Source organism: Lactuca saligna, chromosome 5, assembly GCF_052625555.1.
Source record: "Lactuca saligna cultivar CGN05327 chromosome 5, ASM5262555v1, whole genome shotgun sequence".
Taxonomy (NCBI): domain Eukaryota; kingdom Viridiplantae; phylum Streptophyta; class Magnoliopsida; order Asterales; family Asteraceae; genus Lactuca; species Lactuca saligna.
Window position 1 is genome coordinate 177,116,352 of NC_136421.1, and position 20,148 is coordinate 177,136,499.

Sequence of the window (20,148 nt, forward strand, 5' to 3'; positions counted from 1 at the left end):
ACCCTCTGGGCATTCATCCTGCTATCATTTGGTGTTGAGCACCCCACGATCGACTAACTGAATTCCACCATACTCTGCATCCCCGCACTGCTACTGACTAGGAATCCTGCTATTCTTATCTGGCTTCCGAATGAACTGAGGCCATCCTGGTCCCTACCAACCTATCAACAACTGGATTACCGACCCTCACCGATTATTGATCCAGCACAACCACTAGTCGCTCCCAGCGACATTCGAAGATACTTCCGCCACCTATACAGCTCAATCTATTTTACCATGCTGGCACTACAATTTCCTGGGATCCCCGATCCCCTTGTCTAGACGCTAAGATCCTACCAAGTCCTACCTGTGCTGCTAAAACTTACGGGCCTCACCCACGGGTCTCACCCAACCGTACTACTGAGCCACCCGGCTCTCAGGTCTCACCTATACTGCTATCCTCATACGGTCCCCGCCCACGGGTCTCACCCGACTGTATCCTGGAGAGGCCTCTTCCAAGGTCTCATCTCTCCAGACTATACAGGCAACTCCATACCATTCTCATCCATTTTCCATTCTCGATCCCTATCTGAATGTTAGGAGATAAGGGCCTCGCCCCGACTCCGCCAACGAGCTACTACAAAATGCTACGACTGCCCCGTAGTCTTGCATCACTTTCCACCACTGACTGCTGACACGAAAACATCTCTTGCTATTTGACCTCAAGATCCCCATTTCGACTCACATGAGCTCCACATGTGGCCCTTTAATCTAAATCCAAACCACATACCCACCATTACCCTTCACACGCACGCGCTGATGGGAAGTTCTCAAACTCCTAACCCCGAATCTTTTAAACGATGAACTACCCCTTTTCCTTATCCAAAATCATATACCCGATCTGGATTCGCATGCCCTTACCCTTATACACTCGGAGGATTCTCCCCCACTAAGATCCTGCTCACACCTCGATGATCGGTGAGAAGAAATCCCAATCCTTGCTACCATAATCAATCCGCTGAGGAATCCCAAGCTTACCATAGCTAAGGATCCAATCTGTCCATTTTAAAACTTATACGGCTCCGAACTAGCGAGACATACCGAGTCCCTCCAAGGCATGCTACGGATACTGCACTCAAAGTAACCTTCTTCGATACAACTTATCCCTTAATTACTAACCAATAACCAAGGTATGCAAATGGCATATAACTCGATCCCAATGAACCTGCTCAAAAATAGAATTCTCAACCGCTAATGATGCAGAACCATAACAATATAATCATGCACAAAATACAAGAACTGAAAACGGAAGTCGCATACCTGCAATGTCCGGCGTTGCTTGCATCTCCAAAGTAGCCATCTGAAAAGCCCTGCCTCCTACCGCAGGCGCCTCCGCACGGCCCTGACGGCCGTCTATGATCCTCAAAGTTGCAGGAGCGGGTGCCGTCACCTGTTCTGCTGAAAACAAACTAGGGCACTGGGCCTTCTTGTGGCCCCGCTGATTGCAGTGAAAACATATCAAGTCTGATCCCTGGGTGATGGTAGCAGTACAATCTCTACTAAAATGACCCGTCCGACCGCACCTGAAACAGCCAGACTCACCACCACTACCACTCCTGCACGCGCCCCCGTGCGTCCTGCCACACCTTCCGCATCGACTGCGGTCCTGATAATCCCTCGACCTTGAATCCGTTCCCTTGGGCCTTTTTCCCGAACTCGCGGCAACCTGAACCTCATCCGGCTTCCTCTTTCGGATCTGCTCCAAATCAATTTCCCTCTCCCTGGCCCGAGAAATCATATCCTCCAGAGTCTTACATCCGGACCTGCTCACGAATTCCCTGATGTCATCCCTCAGCATCTCGTGATATCGTGCCTTCTTCATCTCCTCATCCACGACATACTGCGGAACAAGAAGGGCTCTCTCTCTGAACTTGGCGGTGATCTCCGCCACAGTCTCAGTAGTCTGCGTTAAATCCTGAAACTCCCGGGCCAACTGTTGAACCTCAATAATCGGCGAAAACTCCGCTCTAAACCTCGCTGATAAATCACTCCAAGTCATCGCGTCCAACGCGGCATCATCCCCCAAAGCGTGACCAATCTCCTCCCACCAATCCCTCGCTTTGTCTTTCAGAAGACAGGAAGCGAGTCTGACCTTGTCCTCCTCAGGACACCGGCTCGTACGGAATGCGTTGGCAACATCAGCCAACCATCTGCTGCTAGCAATGGGGTCCCTAGCCCCATGATAATCTGGTGCCCCGCAAGCCCTGAACTCCCGAAATGTCAAGGTACGCGCTCCCAACAAAGCCATCATCTCAGTACGAAAGGCTCCCAGCCTCTCATCCAAAATCTCCAATATACCCTCCTTGACCGTGCCAAAGATCACAGGAGTCTGAGCTAGAATATTGCGCGTAACCTCCGCTGATATCAACTCCCTCATCCGCTCCTCGAGCTGCTCGGCCCCTAAACCCGAGCCTAATCCCTCTCCGGCGCCTGATCCGCCCGCTGGTCCCTCTTGCAATGTCACCATACTGAACATACAACATAACCACTATCAGAATACTCCTTACTGCTGCGAGACCAAACATACTCACTACCAGGTTTCCGGTCTTGTCTCGGCCTTCCCTGAATCGAGTACGGATCCTCTGCTTTCAGTAGTACGGGCCCATACTACCTTCCACATCTATCCGTACTTTCCTCAGGAACTGCTTTGACTCCACCAGGTCCCTTTTTCTACTACTACTGCTCCCAGCACTACCTCATCCTAGGCTTACCCTAGGGAAACCTTTGACTCAACTCAACCAGTCCTCAGCTGCTGAAGGCCTCCTTGCAATGCCAATTAGCCATCACCTGGATACCATCACATGTGACGAGGCTCAGATAATCCTTCAAGTAAAAGACTCGTTCCTACAACGGTTGGACTCAAACAAGAGCTGCGCAATAGGACCAAATCCAACACTCTGAGATTATTCAACCCTGATCACATGTGACGTGACGTATCCACCTAATGGCTAACTCCTATCACTTAGAATCCCACAATGCACAAAGCAAGCAGCATTCAGACAAGGGAAAATCTAACCATGACATACTCAAGCAATCATATCCACATAGCAAGAATCTGAACTAGCATGCAACACAACTTATAACTCAGGCATAACCTAATCAGGCTATCCTACTACTGACTATTCAGCACTATCATGCAGATCAAAAGCACATATAACAAGCACATAAGGCATCCTCCCTAGATCCTTAGTCCTAATCTAGCATGTTGCTCTATTAACTGATAATCAAAACATAAACTTGTATGGGTATTTTGGGGTACTTACTTGAGCTCGATTGATTGCATGCACCACACCTCTTTTCTCTTTTCAAGTTCTTTTCTTTCTGAATTCTTTTTACTTTTATAAAGCCGTTTTCTTTCTCAGAACTCTCTTTACAAAACTATCTTTTCGCTTTTGAAAACCTTTTATCCGACTCCTCAGTTTGAGTTCAGGCACACCCGAGAGTATGCCCGAATCCCTCAAACCAAGGCTCTGATACCAACTTGTAACGACCCAAAATTTAAGACCAAAAATTTCTTTAATAAATCATTACTTAAAGTAACATCATCATTCCAAAACATAATATGAGTACAGGTTTTCAAAACATATGTTCGTTATCAGAGTAAACATCCCCAGGCTGTCTAATCTATGGTGTGTGCCATGCGACCACCCCGAGCTCTTCCCTCCGCTACCGGAAGTACCTGAAACCAAAACTGAAAACCGTAAGCACGAAGCTTAGTGAGTTCCCCACCCTACCACATACCATGCATAACCACATACTGCACATACTGGGCCACGCCCCCTATCTTGGGCCTCGCCCCCTACCTCGGGCCTCGCCCGCTACAACGGCCCCGCCGCTCCAGGCCCCGCCTAGCTTCGAGCCCCGCTCGGATACAGATCTGTTTTACTTAGACCTCGCCTGTCACAGGGCCTCGCCCATCAACAAATAATAACACATAAACATTTCATAACACATAACTAACACATGCAACTGGTTCTGTCCTAAGGCCTCGCCTTTCCTGGGCCTCGCCCATGTCCTGCTACTGAGGAGTCATGGAACCCCATCCATGCTCCTAATGGTAGTGAGGTACGGGCCTAGCCCACTCTCACTCCTGTTCTAATTCGGGTCTCGCCCCTAATCTGCTACTAGTGAGATATGGAACCCCATCCACACTCTGCTATTGGTGAGATACGGGACCTCGCCCACACTCACCTCCCTACCAGGTACATACATTTATCACACAGACAACAAGTATAAACTATCATATATAAACAATTCCTTGGGCGCCTGCCCGCTATTACTGGACCTCGTACTGCAAACAATGTTAGCATACTGTGCCTAGGGCTAACCCCCAGGTCTTCTACTCATAACTACATGGGCCGGCATTGTGGCCTTAGACCCATTCACACAAAGGGAAACTCACCTGAACTGGCTGAACTTGCTGATGATCTCACTAGTTGCTTCCCGACAACTCACGGAACTCCTGTTCCCCTTGCTCCCCGAACTACCAATATCAATGCAACATTGAGTCTAACTGACCCCCGAAAGACAATCAAGTCCACCCTGGTCCAAAGGCAAAGTCCTAGTCAAAGTCAACCTTCCAGGTCAACCCTACTCGCCGAGTCACCCTACTGACTCGCCGAGTTCAAAATGATCAGATTCCTTTCATTTGCGACTCGACTCGCCGAGTCTACCGATTTCTGAGTCCAGACCTGTTCAACTCACTGAGTCTCCACCCGACTCACTGATTCGAGTCACAACTCGAAGGGTTTGGGGTTTTGCGACCTGACTCGCCGAGTCCAAGAACAGACTCGCCGAGTCCAAGGCAATCTTCATACTACTCGACGAGTTGTTCATCCCACTCGTCGAGTTTCTCCAAAACTTCATGCTACTCGCCGAGTCCACTCAAAGGACTCGTCGAGTCCCTTCAGATCTCCTTACATGCAGAGGATTTTTGAGTCATGCATGGACTCCAAACTATAGATCCATCCTTCCCAAGCCTATTCCACACGTAAAGTTGCAAACTTTACGTGTAGAGAAGGAGATCTAGGCAAGATACGCCATTAACTAGGGTGTAAGGCCAAGGGACTTCAAAATCGACTCAATGGCTGATACTTTATGCTTCTCCAGGCCCTAAAACACTTGAATCTGAAGTAGCAACTCCAGATCTGGCTTCTAACCCAAAATAATAACATTATGGCAAAAGAGCCCCAACAACCACACATAGATCTAGGTGCAAAAAGGGTCCAGGAACTAGTTTATTACCTCCAAGTGCTCAGAATGAACTCACAATCCCAGATCTATAGCTCCTTCTTGCTCCTCCAAGTTCCTTCTTCCTTTCCAAGCTTTAATGCACCTTCCAAGGCTCAACTAGGAGATATGACGGCTAGGGTTTGATATACAGGGCTAAAGAGGCAGTAAGGAACCCTAGGAAGAAGATTAAGACATTTATATAGGCCCCAAGTCCCGAATTTAGGGTTTTCCACGCACAGACCAGACTCGCCGAGTCACCTTGACCGACTCGCCGAGTCGGTCGCTTACACCTCGACCCCGATCCTCCTTGGACTCGCCGAGTCGGCCCTTAAATTAGGGCTTTTCTTTCCCTTCTTGGCCTTTGAAACTTTGGGTGTTACAACTCTCCCCCACTTAAACTAAACTTCGCCCTCGAAGTTTACTATACTCTACTGTCGGCGATCAACCTCCAAAGCCCCACCATCCATTCTAGCACCAACTGCCTAACTTTGTTGGCCTTCCGTTTAATCATTCAGACCAACGCCAATCCTTATAGATAATAACTTCGGATGCATCCTGACCATGAACATCCTGGAAACACAACTTACTCCACCGACAATCTTTCTGGTAATCTCCGAGTACTGCAACATAAGGGTCCACCCCTTCTTTCCTTGCGCGATTTCCCAGTCTTCCCAAGGCAACGCTCCATAACCATCTATCCCTTCTGCCGATGTGAAGACCCTTTCCTCACCAAATCTATTACTCTCGCCACTCCCAGTACGGGTCATCGTTGCCAGTACCCTCTGGGCATTCATCCTGCTATCATTTGGTGTTGAGCACCCCACGATCGACTAACTGAATTCCACCATACTCTGCATCCCCGCACTGCTACTGACTAGGAATCCTGCTATTCTTATCTGGCTTCCGAATGAACTGAGGCCATCCTGGTCCCTACCAACCTATCAACAACTGGATTACCGACCCTCACCGATTATTGATCCAGCACAACCACTAGTCGCTCCCAGCGACATTCGAAGATACTTCCGCCACCTATACAGCTCAATCTATTTTACCATGCTGGCACTACAATTTCCTGGGATCCCCGATCCCCTTGTCTAGACGCTAAGATCCTACCAAGTCCTACCTGTGCTGCTAAAACTCACGGGCCTCACCCATGGGTCTCACCCAACCGTACTACTGAGCCACCCGGCTCTCAGGTCTCACCTATACTGCTATCCTCATACGGTCCCCGCCCACGGGTCTCACCCGACTGTATCCTGGAGAGGCCTCTTCCAAGGTCTCATCTCTCCAGACTATACAGGCAACTCCATACCATTCTCATCCATTTTCCATTCCCGATCCCTATCTGAATTTTAGGAGATAAGGGCCTCGCCCCGACTCCGCCAACGAGCTATTACAAAATGCTACGACTGCCCCGTAGTCTTGCATCACTTTCCACCACTGACTGCTGACACGAAAACATCTCTTGCTATTTGACCTCAAGATCCCCATTTCGACTCACATGAGCTCCACACGTGGCCCATTAACCTAAATCCAAACCACATACCCACCATTACCCTTCACACGCACGCGCTGATGGGAAGTTCTCAAACTCCCAACCCCGAATCTTTTAAACGCTGAACTACCCCTTTTCCTTATCCGAAATCATATACCCGATCTGGATTCGCATGCCCTTACCCTTATACACTCGGAGGATTCTCCCCCACTAAGATCCTGCTCACACCTCGATGATCGGTGAGAAGAAATCCCAATCCTTGCTACCATAATCAATCCGCTGAGGAATCCCAAGCTTACCATAGCTAAGGATCCAATCTGTCCATTTTAAAACTTATACGGCTCCGAACTAGCGAGACATACCGAGTCCCTCCAAGGCATGCTACGGATACTGCACTCAAAGTAACCTTCTTCGATACAACTTATCCCTTAATTACTAACCAATAACCAAGGTATGCAAATGGCATATAACTCGATCCCAATGAACCTGCTCAAAAATAGAATTCTCAACCGCTAATGATGCAGAACCATAACAATATAATCATGCACAAAATACAAGAACTGAAAACGGAAGTCGCATACCTGCAATGTCCGGCGTTGCTTGCATCTCCAAAGTAGCCATCTGAAAAGCCCTGCCTCCTACCGCAGGTGCCTCCGCACGGCCCTGACGGCCGTCTATGATCCTCAAAGTTGCAGGAGCGGGTGCCGTCACCCGTTCTGCTGAAAACAAACTAGGGCACTGGGCCTTCTTGTGGCCCCGCTGATTGCAGTGAAAACATATCAAGTCTGATCCCTGGGTGATGGTAGCAGTACAATCTCTACTAAAATGACCCGTCCGACCGCACCTGAAACAGCCAGACTCACCACCACTACCACTCCTGCACGCGCCCCCGTGCGTCCTGCCACACCTTCCGCATCGACTGCGGTCCTGATAATCCCTCGACCTTGAATCCGTTCCCGTGGGCCTTTTTCCCGAACTCGCGGCTACCTGAACCTCATCCGGCTTCCTCTTTCGGATCTGCTCGAAATCAATTTCCCTCTCCCTGGCCCGAGAAATCATAGTCTCCAGAGTCTTACATCCGTACCTGCTCACGAATTCCCTGATGTCATCCCTCAGCATCTCGTGATATCGTGCCTTCTTCATCTCCTCATCCACGACATACTGCGGAACAAGAAGGGCTCTCTCTCTGAACTTGGCGGTGATCTCCGCCACAGTCTCAGTAGTCTGCGTTAAATCCTGAAACTCCCGGGCCAACTGTTGCACCTCAATAATCGGCGAAAACTCCGCTCTAAACCTCGCTGAGAAATCACTCCAAGTCATCGCGTCCAACGCGGCATCATCCCCCAAAGCGTGACCAATCTCCTCCCACCAATCCCTCGCTTTGTCTTTCAGAAGACAGGAAGCGAGTCTGACCTTGTCCTCCTCAGGACACCGGCTCGTACAGAATGCGTTGGCAACATCAGCCAACCATCTGCTGCTAGCAATGGGGTCCCTAGCTCCATGATAATCTGGTGCCCCGCAAGCCCTGAACTCCCGAAATGTCAAGGTACGTGCTCCCAACAAAGCCATCATCTCAGTACGAAAGGCTCCCAGCCTCTCATCCAAAATCTCCAATATACCCTCCTTGACCGTGCCAAAGATCACAGGAGTCTGAGCTAGAATATTGCGCGTAACCTCCGCTGATATCAACTCCCTCATCCGCTCCTCGAGCTGCTCGACCCCTAAACCCGAGCCTAATCCCTCTCCGGCGCCTGATCCGCCCGCTGGTCCCTCTTGCAATGTCACCATACTGAACATACAACATAACCACTATCAGAATACTCCTTACTGCTGCGAGACCAAACATACTCACTACCAGGTTTCCGGTCTTGTCTCGGCCTTCCCTGAATCGAGTACGGATCCTCTGCTTTCAGTAGTACGGGCCCATACTACCTTCCACATCTATCCGTACTTTCCTCAGGAACTGCTTTGACTCCACCAGGTCCCTTTTTCTACTACTACTACTCCCAACACTACCTCATCCTAGGCTTACCCTAGGGAAACCTTTGACTCAACTCAACCAGTCCTCAGCTGCTGAAGGCCTCCTTGCAATGCCAATTAGCCATCACCTGGATACCATCACATGTGACGAGGCTCAGATAATCCTTCAAGTAAAAGACTCGTTCCTACAACGGTTGGACTCAAACAAGAGCTGCGCAATAGGACCAAATCCAACACTCTGAGATTATTCAACCCTGATCACATGTGACGTGACGTATCCACCTAATGGCTAACTCCCATCACTTAGAATCCCACAATGCACAAAGCAAGCAGCATTCAGACAAGGGAAAATCTAACCATGACATACTCAAGCAATCATATCCACATAGCAAGAATCTGAACTAGCATGCAACACAACTTATAACTCAGGCATAACCTAATCAGGCTATCCTACTACTGACTATTCAGCACTATCATGCAGATCAAAAGCACATATAACAAGCACATAAGGCATCCTCCCTAGATCCTTAGTCCTAATCTAGCATGTTGCTCTATTAACTAATAATCAAAACATAAACTTGTATGGGTATTTTGGGGTACTTACTTGAGCTCGGTTGATTGCATGCACCACACCTCTTTTCTCTTTTCAAGTTCTTTTCTTTCTGAATTCTTTTTACTTTTATAAAGCCGTTTTCTTTCTCAGAACTCTCTTTACAAAACTATCTTTTCCCTTTTGAAAACCTTTTATCCGACTCCTTAGTTTGAGTTCAGGCACACCCGAGAGTATGCCCGAATCCCTCAAACCAAGGCTCTGATACCAACTTGTAACGACCCAAAATTTAAGACCAAAAATTTCTTGAATAAATCATTACTTAAAGTAACATCATCATTCCAAAACATAATATGAGTACAGGTTTTCAAAACATATGTTCGTTATCAGAGTAAACATCCCCAGGCTGTCTAATCTATGGTGTGTGCCATGCGATCACCCCGAGCTCTTCCCTCCGCTACCGGAAGTACCTGAAACCAAAACTGAAAACCGTAAGCACGAAGCTTAGTGAGTTCCCCACCCTACCACATACCATGCATAACCACATACTGCACATACTGGGCCACACCCCCTATCTTGGGCCTCGCCTTCCCTACCTCGGGCCTCACCCGCTACAACGGCCCCGCAGCTCCAGGCCCCGCCTGGCTTCGAGCCCCGCTCGGATACAGATCTGTTTTACTTAGGCCTCGCCTGTCACAGGGCCTCGCCCATCAACAAATAATAACACATAAACATTTCATAACACATAACTAACACATGCAACTGGTTCTGTCCTAAGGCCTCGCCTTTCCTGGGCCTCGCCCATGTCCTGCTACTGAGGAGTCATGGAACCCCATCCATGCTCCTAATGGTAGTGAGGTACGGGCCTAGCCCACTCTCACTCCTGTTCTAATTCGGGTCTCGCCCCTAATCTGCTACTAGTGAGATATGGAACCCCATCCACACTCTGCTATTGGTGAGATACGGGACCTCGCCCACACTCACCTCCCTACCAGGTACATACATGTATCACACAGACAACAAGTATAAACTATCATATATAAACAATTCCTTGGGCGCCCGCCCGCTATTACTGGACCTCGTACTGCAAACAATGTTAGCATACTGTGCCTAGGGCTAACCCCCAGGTCTTCTACTCATAACTACATGGGCCGGCATTGTGGCCTTAGACCCATTCACACAAAGGGAAACTCACCTGAACTGGCTGAACTTGCTGATGATCTCACTAGTTGCTTCCTGACAACTCACGGAACTCCTGTTCCCCTTGCTCCCCGAACTACCAATATCAATGCAACATTGAGTCTAACTGACCCCCAAAAGACAATCAAGTCCACCCTAGTCCAAAGTCAAAGTCCTGGTCAAAGTCAACCTTCCAGGTCAACCCTACTCGCCGAGTCACCCTACTGACTCGCCGAGTTCAAAATGATCAGATTCCTTTCATTCGCGACTCGACTCGCCGAGTCAGTCCATGACTCGCCGAGTCTACCGATTTCTGAGTCCAGACCTGTTCAACTCACTGAGTCTCCACCCGACTCACTGATTCGAGTCACAACTCGAAGGTTTTGGGGTTTTGCGACCTGACTCGCCGAGTCCAAGAACAGACTCGCCGAGTCCAAGGCAATCTTCATACGACTCGACGAGTTGTTCATCCCACTCGTCGAGTTTCTCCAAAACTTCATGCTACTCGCCGAGTCCACTCAAAGGACTCGTCGAGTCCCTTCAGATCTCCTTACATGCAGAGGATTTTTGAGTCATGCATGGACTCCAAACTATAGATTCATCCTTCCCAAGCCTATTCCACACGTAAAGTTGCAAACTTTACGTGTAGAGAAGGAGATCTAGGCAAGATACGCCATTAACTAGGGTGTAAGGCCAAGGGACTTCAAAATCGACTCAATGGCTGATACTTTATGCTTCTCCAGGCCCTAAAACACTTGAATCTGAAGTAGCAACTCCAGATCCGGCTTCTAACCCAAAATAATAACATTATGGCAAAAGAGCCCCAACAACCACACATAGATCTAGGTGCAAAAAGGGTCCAGGAACTAGTTTATTACCTCCAAGTGCTCAGAATGAACTCACAATCCCAGATCTATAGCTCCTTCTTGCTCCTCCAAGTTCCTTCTTCCTTTTCCAAGCTTTAATGCACCTTCCAAGGCTCAACTAGGAGATATGACGGCTAGGGTTTGATATCCAGGGCTAAAGAGGCAGTAAGGAACCCTAGGAAGAAGATTAAGACATTTATATAGGCCCCAAGTCCCGAATTTAGGGTTTTCCACGCACAGACCAGACTCGCCGAGTCACCTTGACCGACTCGCCGAGTCGGTCGCTTACACCTCGACCCGGATCCCGCTCGGACTCGCCGAGTCCCTCCTTGGACTCGCCGAGTCGGTCCTTAAATTAGGGCTTTTCTTTCCCTTCTTGGCCTTTGAAACTTTGGGTGTTACACTTTGTATGCATGTTGTTGTTGTTATGTTTATCTTGTGGTACATGGAGGGAACTCATTAAGCCTTGGATTACAATTTTAGTTTTGTTTCAGGTACTTTTGAGGATCATGGCAAGGCGAAGGCATGGTTGCACATATCCTTTATTTTATGTTGTTGATCTTGGGAGACTCTGATTTTGGATAATGATTTTGGAAATAATGGTTATGTAAACGCTTCTTTTTTAGTAGATGGATTGTTTTGAAAATTTTAAAATTTTGTGATTTTTGAGATGTTACAAGTTGGTATCAAGGCCTTGGTTCGAGTGAATTGGAGGAACATCTATGTGAATTTAGGCTTAAAATAAGGAACTAGAAAGGTTTTAAAAATGATTTTCAATTTTTTTTCAAATGTTACCAAGGAAGGATGTGATGTGTACGATCAGCCGGAGCGAGTAATTTTACCCCAAGTTACCACACTAGTATTGATATTATGTTATGTTAGAACAACATGCTAGTGGTAGGCTAGGGTTCTTCAGGAATTACATGATAGAATTGCCTGATTATTGATGTCTGATAATATTTATTTGAGATACGACCAACATGTGTTTGGGAATGATAGTGGTGTTGCAACGAGTTTAAAACTTACCAACTCTGCATACAAAGGATATCTCAAACATACTATAAAGTTCAAATACTATAGGAGTATTTTAGGATGCTATACAATAAAAATAAGTCTAAAAACTTACCAATTCCATATACCAAGGAAACTTTAGAATCAAACATACATTTGAAATAACACCTGACTTGTAACCTCTACTAACGGATTACCACCGTTTCATCTTTTAAACCTTATGGCAGAAAGATACCCCCGAAGAAGTTGAACAGAAACAAAAACAACGCACCACCGCCACCACCTCCACAGTATGATTTGGTTGTCTTTCAGGCTGCAATAACAACTACAGTGATAGTTGGCATGACTCAAATCCACGCAAGTGGTGCCAGCAGAGTGGGTAGTGGTGCTAACAACTCTAACCATGGAGAAAGCCACAGACGCATAAGAGAGTGCTCGTACAAAGACTTCACAAATTGCGAACCCATATCCTTTAATGGAAGTGGGGGATTCATTGCTCTAATGTGATGGTTCGAGAAAATAGAGTCCATCTTCAGGATATGCGCGTGCCCGGAAGGGAGCAAAGTCAATTTTGCTGCCTATAGTTTCTCCGTTAGTGCCCTAACATGGTGGAATAATCATGTCAAGTCACTGACCCTACTAGTGGCAAACGCGATGGGCTGGGAAAATCTTAGATGATGATAGAAGAATATTGCCTGAGGGGCAAAATAGAAAAACTGGAGCAAGAGATGTGTACCCTTACCATGGCAAGCTCGGATATAGAAGCCTACACTAATAGATTTAGTGATTTAACGGCAGTATGCCCCAGGATGGTTACACCGAAGAGCAAGAAGATAGAGAGATACATTTTGGGACTATCTCCTCCAATCCAAGGAAACGTGATTGCTACGAAACCCCTCCTGTTTGACATTGCCAAGCATCTGGCTCAAACATTGGTGAACCATGGAGTCCGCCAAGGCTTGATGACTCCCACTCTTGAGCCGACGAAAGGGGGTGACTGTAAGCAAAAGTCTAAGGGAAAGAAAAAGAGGCAACCAATGCAAGAACCCTCGGAGGGACAACAAATTGTTGCGGTTCATGTTACCAGAACACCTACCACTCTAGCACCATCAGAAAATATGTCGGGACCCTCCCGAAGTGTAACAATTGTAAATTCCATCACATCGGAGGGTAACGAGAGTTGAATTGGCAGAACTGCCTCAGGAAGGGACACACTACCCGTTTATGTAGAGCACCGAAACGACCAAACTCTCAGGTCCCATGCGTTGTAGTAAGCCAGGCCTGTTACAGGTGTGGTGAAATGGGACATTACAAGAGGGATTTCCGATAAAACGGAACGCTGGCAAAGATGGAAGAGTGTTGATGATCACTGTAAGAGAGACTCTTCTAGAAACACCTGTAGACAATGATACGTTTTCCAAATAAAAATATTTTAAAACTTAATTTTTTTACGAAAACGATCATCAACTAAATCATACTCATAAATTGCTCTCTCGTCTGAGCAAATCACAACATTCATATAAAACTAAAGACCCTTGCAGGTAAGCTACAATGGCTTAGTGTATACGTTAGAGTCATATATAATTAAGAACCCACAGGTTTGGAGTGCATGACTCCGCCTTAAATCTTGTTCATTGTCTGGTTGTGGATTTAGGACAGAGTCACTTAGTCGACTGTCTTCTCATCCTTAATTATATGTGACTTGTAGACACCAAGCGATTATAGACAGACCTGGTGGGGATCATAACTTGAAGTATCATCACTATGTATCGGAGCACTCTTACTGCTAGTACTCGCTTAAGGTGGTACAAAATGTTCACAGTAATAGTGACAAGGACCAAATAGAAAGAACTAGAAACGTACACACAGTACATTATCGCTCTAACAAACACTTTTTTCCGAATCGACGTAACACCTGTTTTAATAAGGAGTTCCGACGTCGTCATATGACATGGATTGGCTTGGTCCTTACCATACCAATCACATGTGCTACTGAGGAGACCCTTCACTCTAACCAACCGACTAACAAAACCCTTGTCACTCATAACGACAAACTAGATATGAACCTTGGAATCATCTCTCGCTTAAGACCTCCGAAGTACTTATGCGAGGAGTACCATATCTTCTGAAACCTTCTCGATGGATCCCCATCAGACCTTTTGGGAATACTACATGTGAAAAAGTCAAGTTCGAGCATGGAAGCTAGGGGAAAACATGATTAATCTATCATCGTTAAGTGTATGCACGAGGGTGGTATATAATTAAGATTCTACGGACCGAGGATGTATGTTGTCGCCTTATCTCCTGGTTCTTGTTTGATTGTGGACTTAGGGCAGAGTCACCCATCCGACCGTCTTGTCAATCTTAATTATATACGACTTGTATACACGAGGTGATGATGGATGGACCAGGTATGAGTCCTACCATAAACTTCAGGACAAAAGCTACCAGAACTACATGCGGACATCCTACCAGTTGGATGAACATAGAAAAGTAAGCCAAACCCGCACCCCCTCTACTAATTAAAACAACAAACACAACAATGAAGATCCGTTAGAACGCTAAGCAATGATCTGAATTAACTTGGGAACAAGAAGATCAAATGGAACCAAAGTACCCACCTCTTTTCCTAGCCCCTAAGTAACCACTCTAGAATGAAATTTGGGACAAAATTCCCTCTAACGGGGGATAATGTAACAACCCGTTGTTTTCTAGTCAATAAAAGTCAAACCATCCTATATAAAATTTCAAATTTTATTTATTTCGTTAAGTTCATAAGGGTTATGACACGTTTTAAAATATATGTAAATAATGTTTATATAAGTATTTTTATTCTAGTATAAAAATACACTAACAAAAACCTTGTCTTTTGGAACCGAGAACCCTCGGACCGAAAACTACCCTCACCGAAATCAAACCTCAGACCGCAAACCCTTCTTCGGCCGAAAACCCCTTTTCGGACCGAAAACTCAACCGGTATATATATTTTCACTCAAAAAACTTAGTCATTTCTCACTACTTCACTCGAAAACACTCCCATTTCTCTCTCAAGTATCATACAAGGATCTTCATATCATCAAGAAAAATCCTTCAAATCTTCATAATTTCTACCATGAACACCAAGAACAATCTTCAAATTTTCAAGCTGGCTGAAAACCCACCTGAACTGAAAACTCATCCAGACAGAGAACCCTTTAGACCGTGAAATTGGTTCTTGGTTGAGGTTTTAATACTGAAATCAAGAGATTTCGGTGAATGATAGATAGGAAAACCTTTACCACTACTCCAAATTAATTGTCGCTAATTTTGTATGTAATTCTTACATAAATTAAGTGTTGTTTAACACTTTAATTCAATGTTTCGCTAATTTAAATACGATTACGTGTTTAAATAACAACAGGGTACCGTTCTTTCCACGTATGCTAGCCTGAGGATCATCTTTTCAGTTTCACTATCCAACTCGAATATGGACTAGAGGTGAGTTCATACCCCTACGTTTTCACTGTTTTTTCAATGTTTTTAGGGGGAATACAAGTAAACGATTTCAAAACCGTTTCAAACCATTTGCAATTGTTTCAACTGATTTATTATCTACATTTTATTCAAAATATATTTATTTTATATATATAATTAAGGTTCAACAGACTTCGAATTGGCAATTCCATCCTCAATCATGTTCCTTATTCGACTGTCTTTTCATTCTTAAATGTGTGTGTGTGTGTGTGTATATATATATATATACACACACATACACACACACACACACACTAGGTGAATACCCTCGTGTTGTGTGGGTTATAAAAAAAATATTTTATATTAAAAATAACTAAATCATTGTTATTAACAATTAAATAATAATTTCATAAAAAATATAGAAAAATGATTTTTAGTATTTTTATTATGTTGAACTATATTATAAGAGATAAGGTTGGAACTTGAATTTGTTTTGCATATACAAAGTTATATGATTAAAATAGAAAAAAATAATAATTTTTAAAAATAAATAAATAAATCGTTATTGTTATCTATTAAACAATAATTTCATATTAAATTAAAATGTTTATATTAAATATTATCATTATGTAGAAAATATGATAATAGAGAGATCTTTTTATCTATTTTAAATTTTATCATTCTATACAATATATGATAATAGAGACAACTTTTTATCTTAAATAGTAAAAAAAATGTTTTGTATCATAAATATTACCATAATTATGTAGAACATATCATAATAGTGATGTCTTTTATAAAGTTAAAACTTTAAATTCTATTACATACATAGTTGTAAAACTTGGCTAACACAACCAAATACTCTGCATGTTACTTAAACTCGGCCTCTAATGGAAGCGAGTTTTCCTAACTCAACCAAAAGACACTCAGATCCTTATTAAACTTGATCCAAATCTAAAAGATACAGTCCAAAATCATTTTTGAAATTCTGAAATTTAATTGGTCACTTATCGACAAAGACAATCTCACCAAAAAATACATTCAACGTCTTACAAAGTTAGATGCAAGGAATATCTCATGGCTTAGTCCCTTTGAAATATTTCACAACCTTTCCTATTTATAGAGGATAATACATTCTCTTGTTTACTCTCACGGTCAATGTGGGATGAAGACATTTTAATTAAACTCATTTCTTTATTTGCCAATAATTTCATTTTGTTAAATAAAATATTAAATAATAAATATAAAATGTTATACAAAAAATTATTATTCAATAGTTCCATTTTTCAGTAATCTCGTAAGTCGCTATAAAAAATTAAGTTTTTATTGAATAACTTTTTGTTAAATACTAAAATCATAAATTCAGTTAGGTACTTAATATAGAAAGTTTGTTTATATGTATTTTCATGATTCAAAATGTCATTATAAAATGAATTCATTTATAAAATATAACCGAGTATATATTTCGTGCTTTTGAATCAAAGAGATTTTCCAGACAATTATAATTTTATGTTTAAGTAGATTTTTTTATTTATATAACATTATGTAACTAATAATATTATTATAAACAATTTGAATAATCATGGGAGTTTCAAATGTATGTGGTGAAAGGAAAATGCTTCATTTCTCGGTCCAAATTGATCAAACTCGGACCGTTTCAGCTTAATATACCAAACTACATAACGTTTTTTCTATTGAAACCCGGTTTGTATATATTTTGTATTTTTGAATCAAATTTATTTCTCAAACAATTATAATTTTATGTTTAGGTAACTTATTTATAATATTATTAAAACCAATTTGAAAAATCACGGGAGTTTCAAATGTATGTGCTGAAAGGAAAATGCTTCATTTATCGGTCCAAATTGATCAAACTCAGATCGATTTAACTCAATACACCAAACTACATAACGGTTTTTCAACTGAAACTCTGTTTGAACCTAAAAAAATCTTGTTCAAAACCATTTTTGGCATTCTAAAACTTAAATGGACAGTTGCCAATAAAGACAATCTCACCAAAGAATACCCTCAACATCCTATAAAGGTAGGCATAAGGAAGTTCTCGTAGTTTGGTCCCTTTGAAACATTTCACAATCTTTCCTATTTATAGAAGAGGAAATGTTCTCTTGTTTACTCTCACCATCGATGTAGGATGAAGTCATTGTAATAAAACATGCTTTCTTGTTAATTAAAAACATTATTCAACTTATTTAGTAAAACACATTTATCTTGTTTTCCCTTTCTTTATGGTTCAATAGCTCTATTTTTCTATAATCTCGTAAGTTGCTATCCAAAAAAGTAAATTTTTATTGAATAACTTTTTGTTCAATTCTAAAATCATAAATTCAGTTAGGTACTTAATATAGAAAGTTTGTTTATATGTATTTTCAAGATTCAAAAGTTCATTATAAAAAAGAATTCATTTATAAAATATAATATGCGTATATATTCTGTGCTTTTGATCAAATCGAATTTTCAAACAACTATAATTTTATGTTTAGGTAGATGTTTTTTTATATTTATATAACATTCTGTAACTTTTTTAAAATAGCATTGGAAACAATTTGAAAAATCATGGGAGTTTCAAATGTATGTAGTGAAAGGAAAATGCTTCTTTTATGGTCCAAATAGATCAAACTCGGACCGATTCAACTAAATATACCAAACTACATATTTTTTTCTAGTGAACACACAGTTTGTATATATTCCGTGCTTTTTAATCAAAGTGATTTTTCAAACAATTATAATTTTAGGTTTAGGTAGATGCTTTTTTTATATTTATATAAAATCATGTAACTTATTTATAATATTATTAGAAATAATTTGAAAAATCATAGGAGTTTTGAATATTTGTTGAGAAAGGAAAATGATTCCTTTATCAGTCCAAATTGATCCAGCTCCGGTTCAACTCAATATACCCAACTACATAATTTTTTTTCTAACAAAAACACGGTTTAAACCTGAAAATATTCGGTTCAAAACCATTTTTGGAATTCTAAAAGTTAACTGGATACTTGTCAATATAGACAATCTCACCAAATAATACCTTCAAAATATTACAAAGGTAGACATGAGTAAGTTCTCATGGTTTGGTCCCTCTGAAACATTTCACAACCTTTCCTATTTATAGAAGAGGAAACCTTCTCTTGTTTACTCTCACCATCGATGTGGGATGAAGACATTGTAATAAAACACCCTTTTTTGTTTATAGAATATTATTTAACTTATTTATAATATTATTGTAAAGAAATTGAAAAGTCATGGGAGTTTCAAATGAATGTGGTGAAAGGAAGTTTAAAAAGGGGGTTTCAAATGCATGAGATTCAAGAAAAAATGCTAGCTTTATAAGTATGTATTATATATATATATATATATATATATATATATATATATATATATATATATATATATATATATATATATGAATATAAAATATTGTACGTTAAATTAATAACCCTTTTGTAACATGTCGAGCAAAAGGGTATTTTTCACAAATCTTTTACTACTGGTTTATTCACACTATTACATTGCAAGGGTTTCCAAATCATTACAAAGCATACATTTAAACCATAATAGGTATAGTTTGTGTGTCACTACACTATTTTACAAAGTTCAAGAAATGATACAAGAACACTACTCTATTTTACTAAGATCAAGGTTATACAACTAAATAATTAAGTATGATTATTTTATATTACAAAGTACGCTACTACAAGATAATACATACATTTTCCAATACAAGTGAACACTATAACACTACACGTAAACTAGTTAATACAAGGTTGTGAGGCACTACTTCATTGTACCCACTAGGGTACAGGTTCAAGTCCTACAATTTAAAACCAGAGTCTCCTAGAGGGAGAGCATGAGTTTGTGTATAGATGTATACGGGATTGAGAACCCCGTACCTAAACTGTTAGCTACAGTTAAGCTGGTAGGCCTGGATTGACAAATGTCATAACATTCCGACGCCTGAAGAACGTCGTACATGCCACTAGTCATTTAGCGTGGTTATATAAAACTCACAATAGTATCAACTAAACGATGTTTACGAGATTAACACTACTTCATAGGTTTTATTTAAATAATAAGACCACACAGCCTTACGAGTAAAAAGAACATACAATTCAAAAGGGACCTATAATGTTAACTCTATGATTCCTTAATTTATACGTTAATGATTATTTATATATAGTGTCTGGTAGGTAGTAGGATGGGTAATTTTTGCTTCATTTCATGTTCCTTGTTTGGTTGTGGACTTAGAGCAGATTCACACAGTCTACTATCTATTGGATCTGGGTTATAAATGACCAGTATACGCTAAGTAATCATAGGGGGGAAAC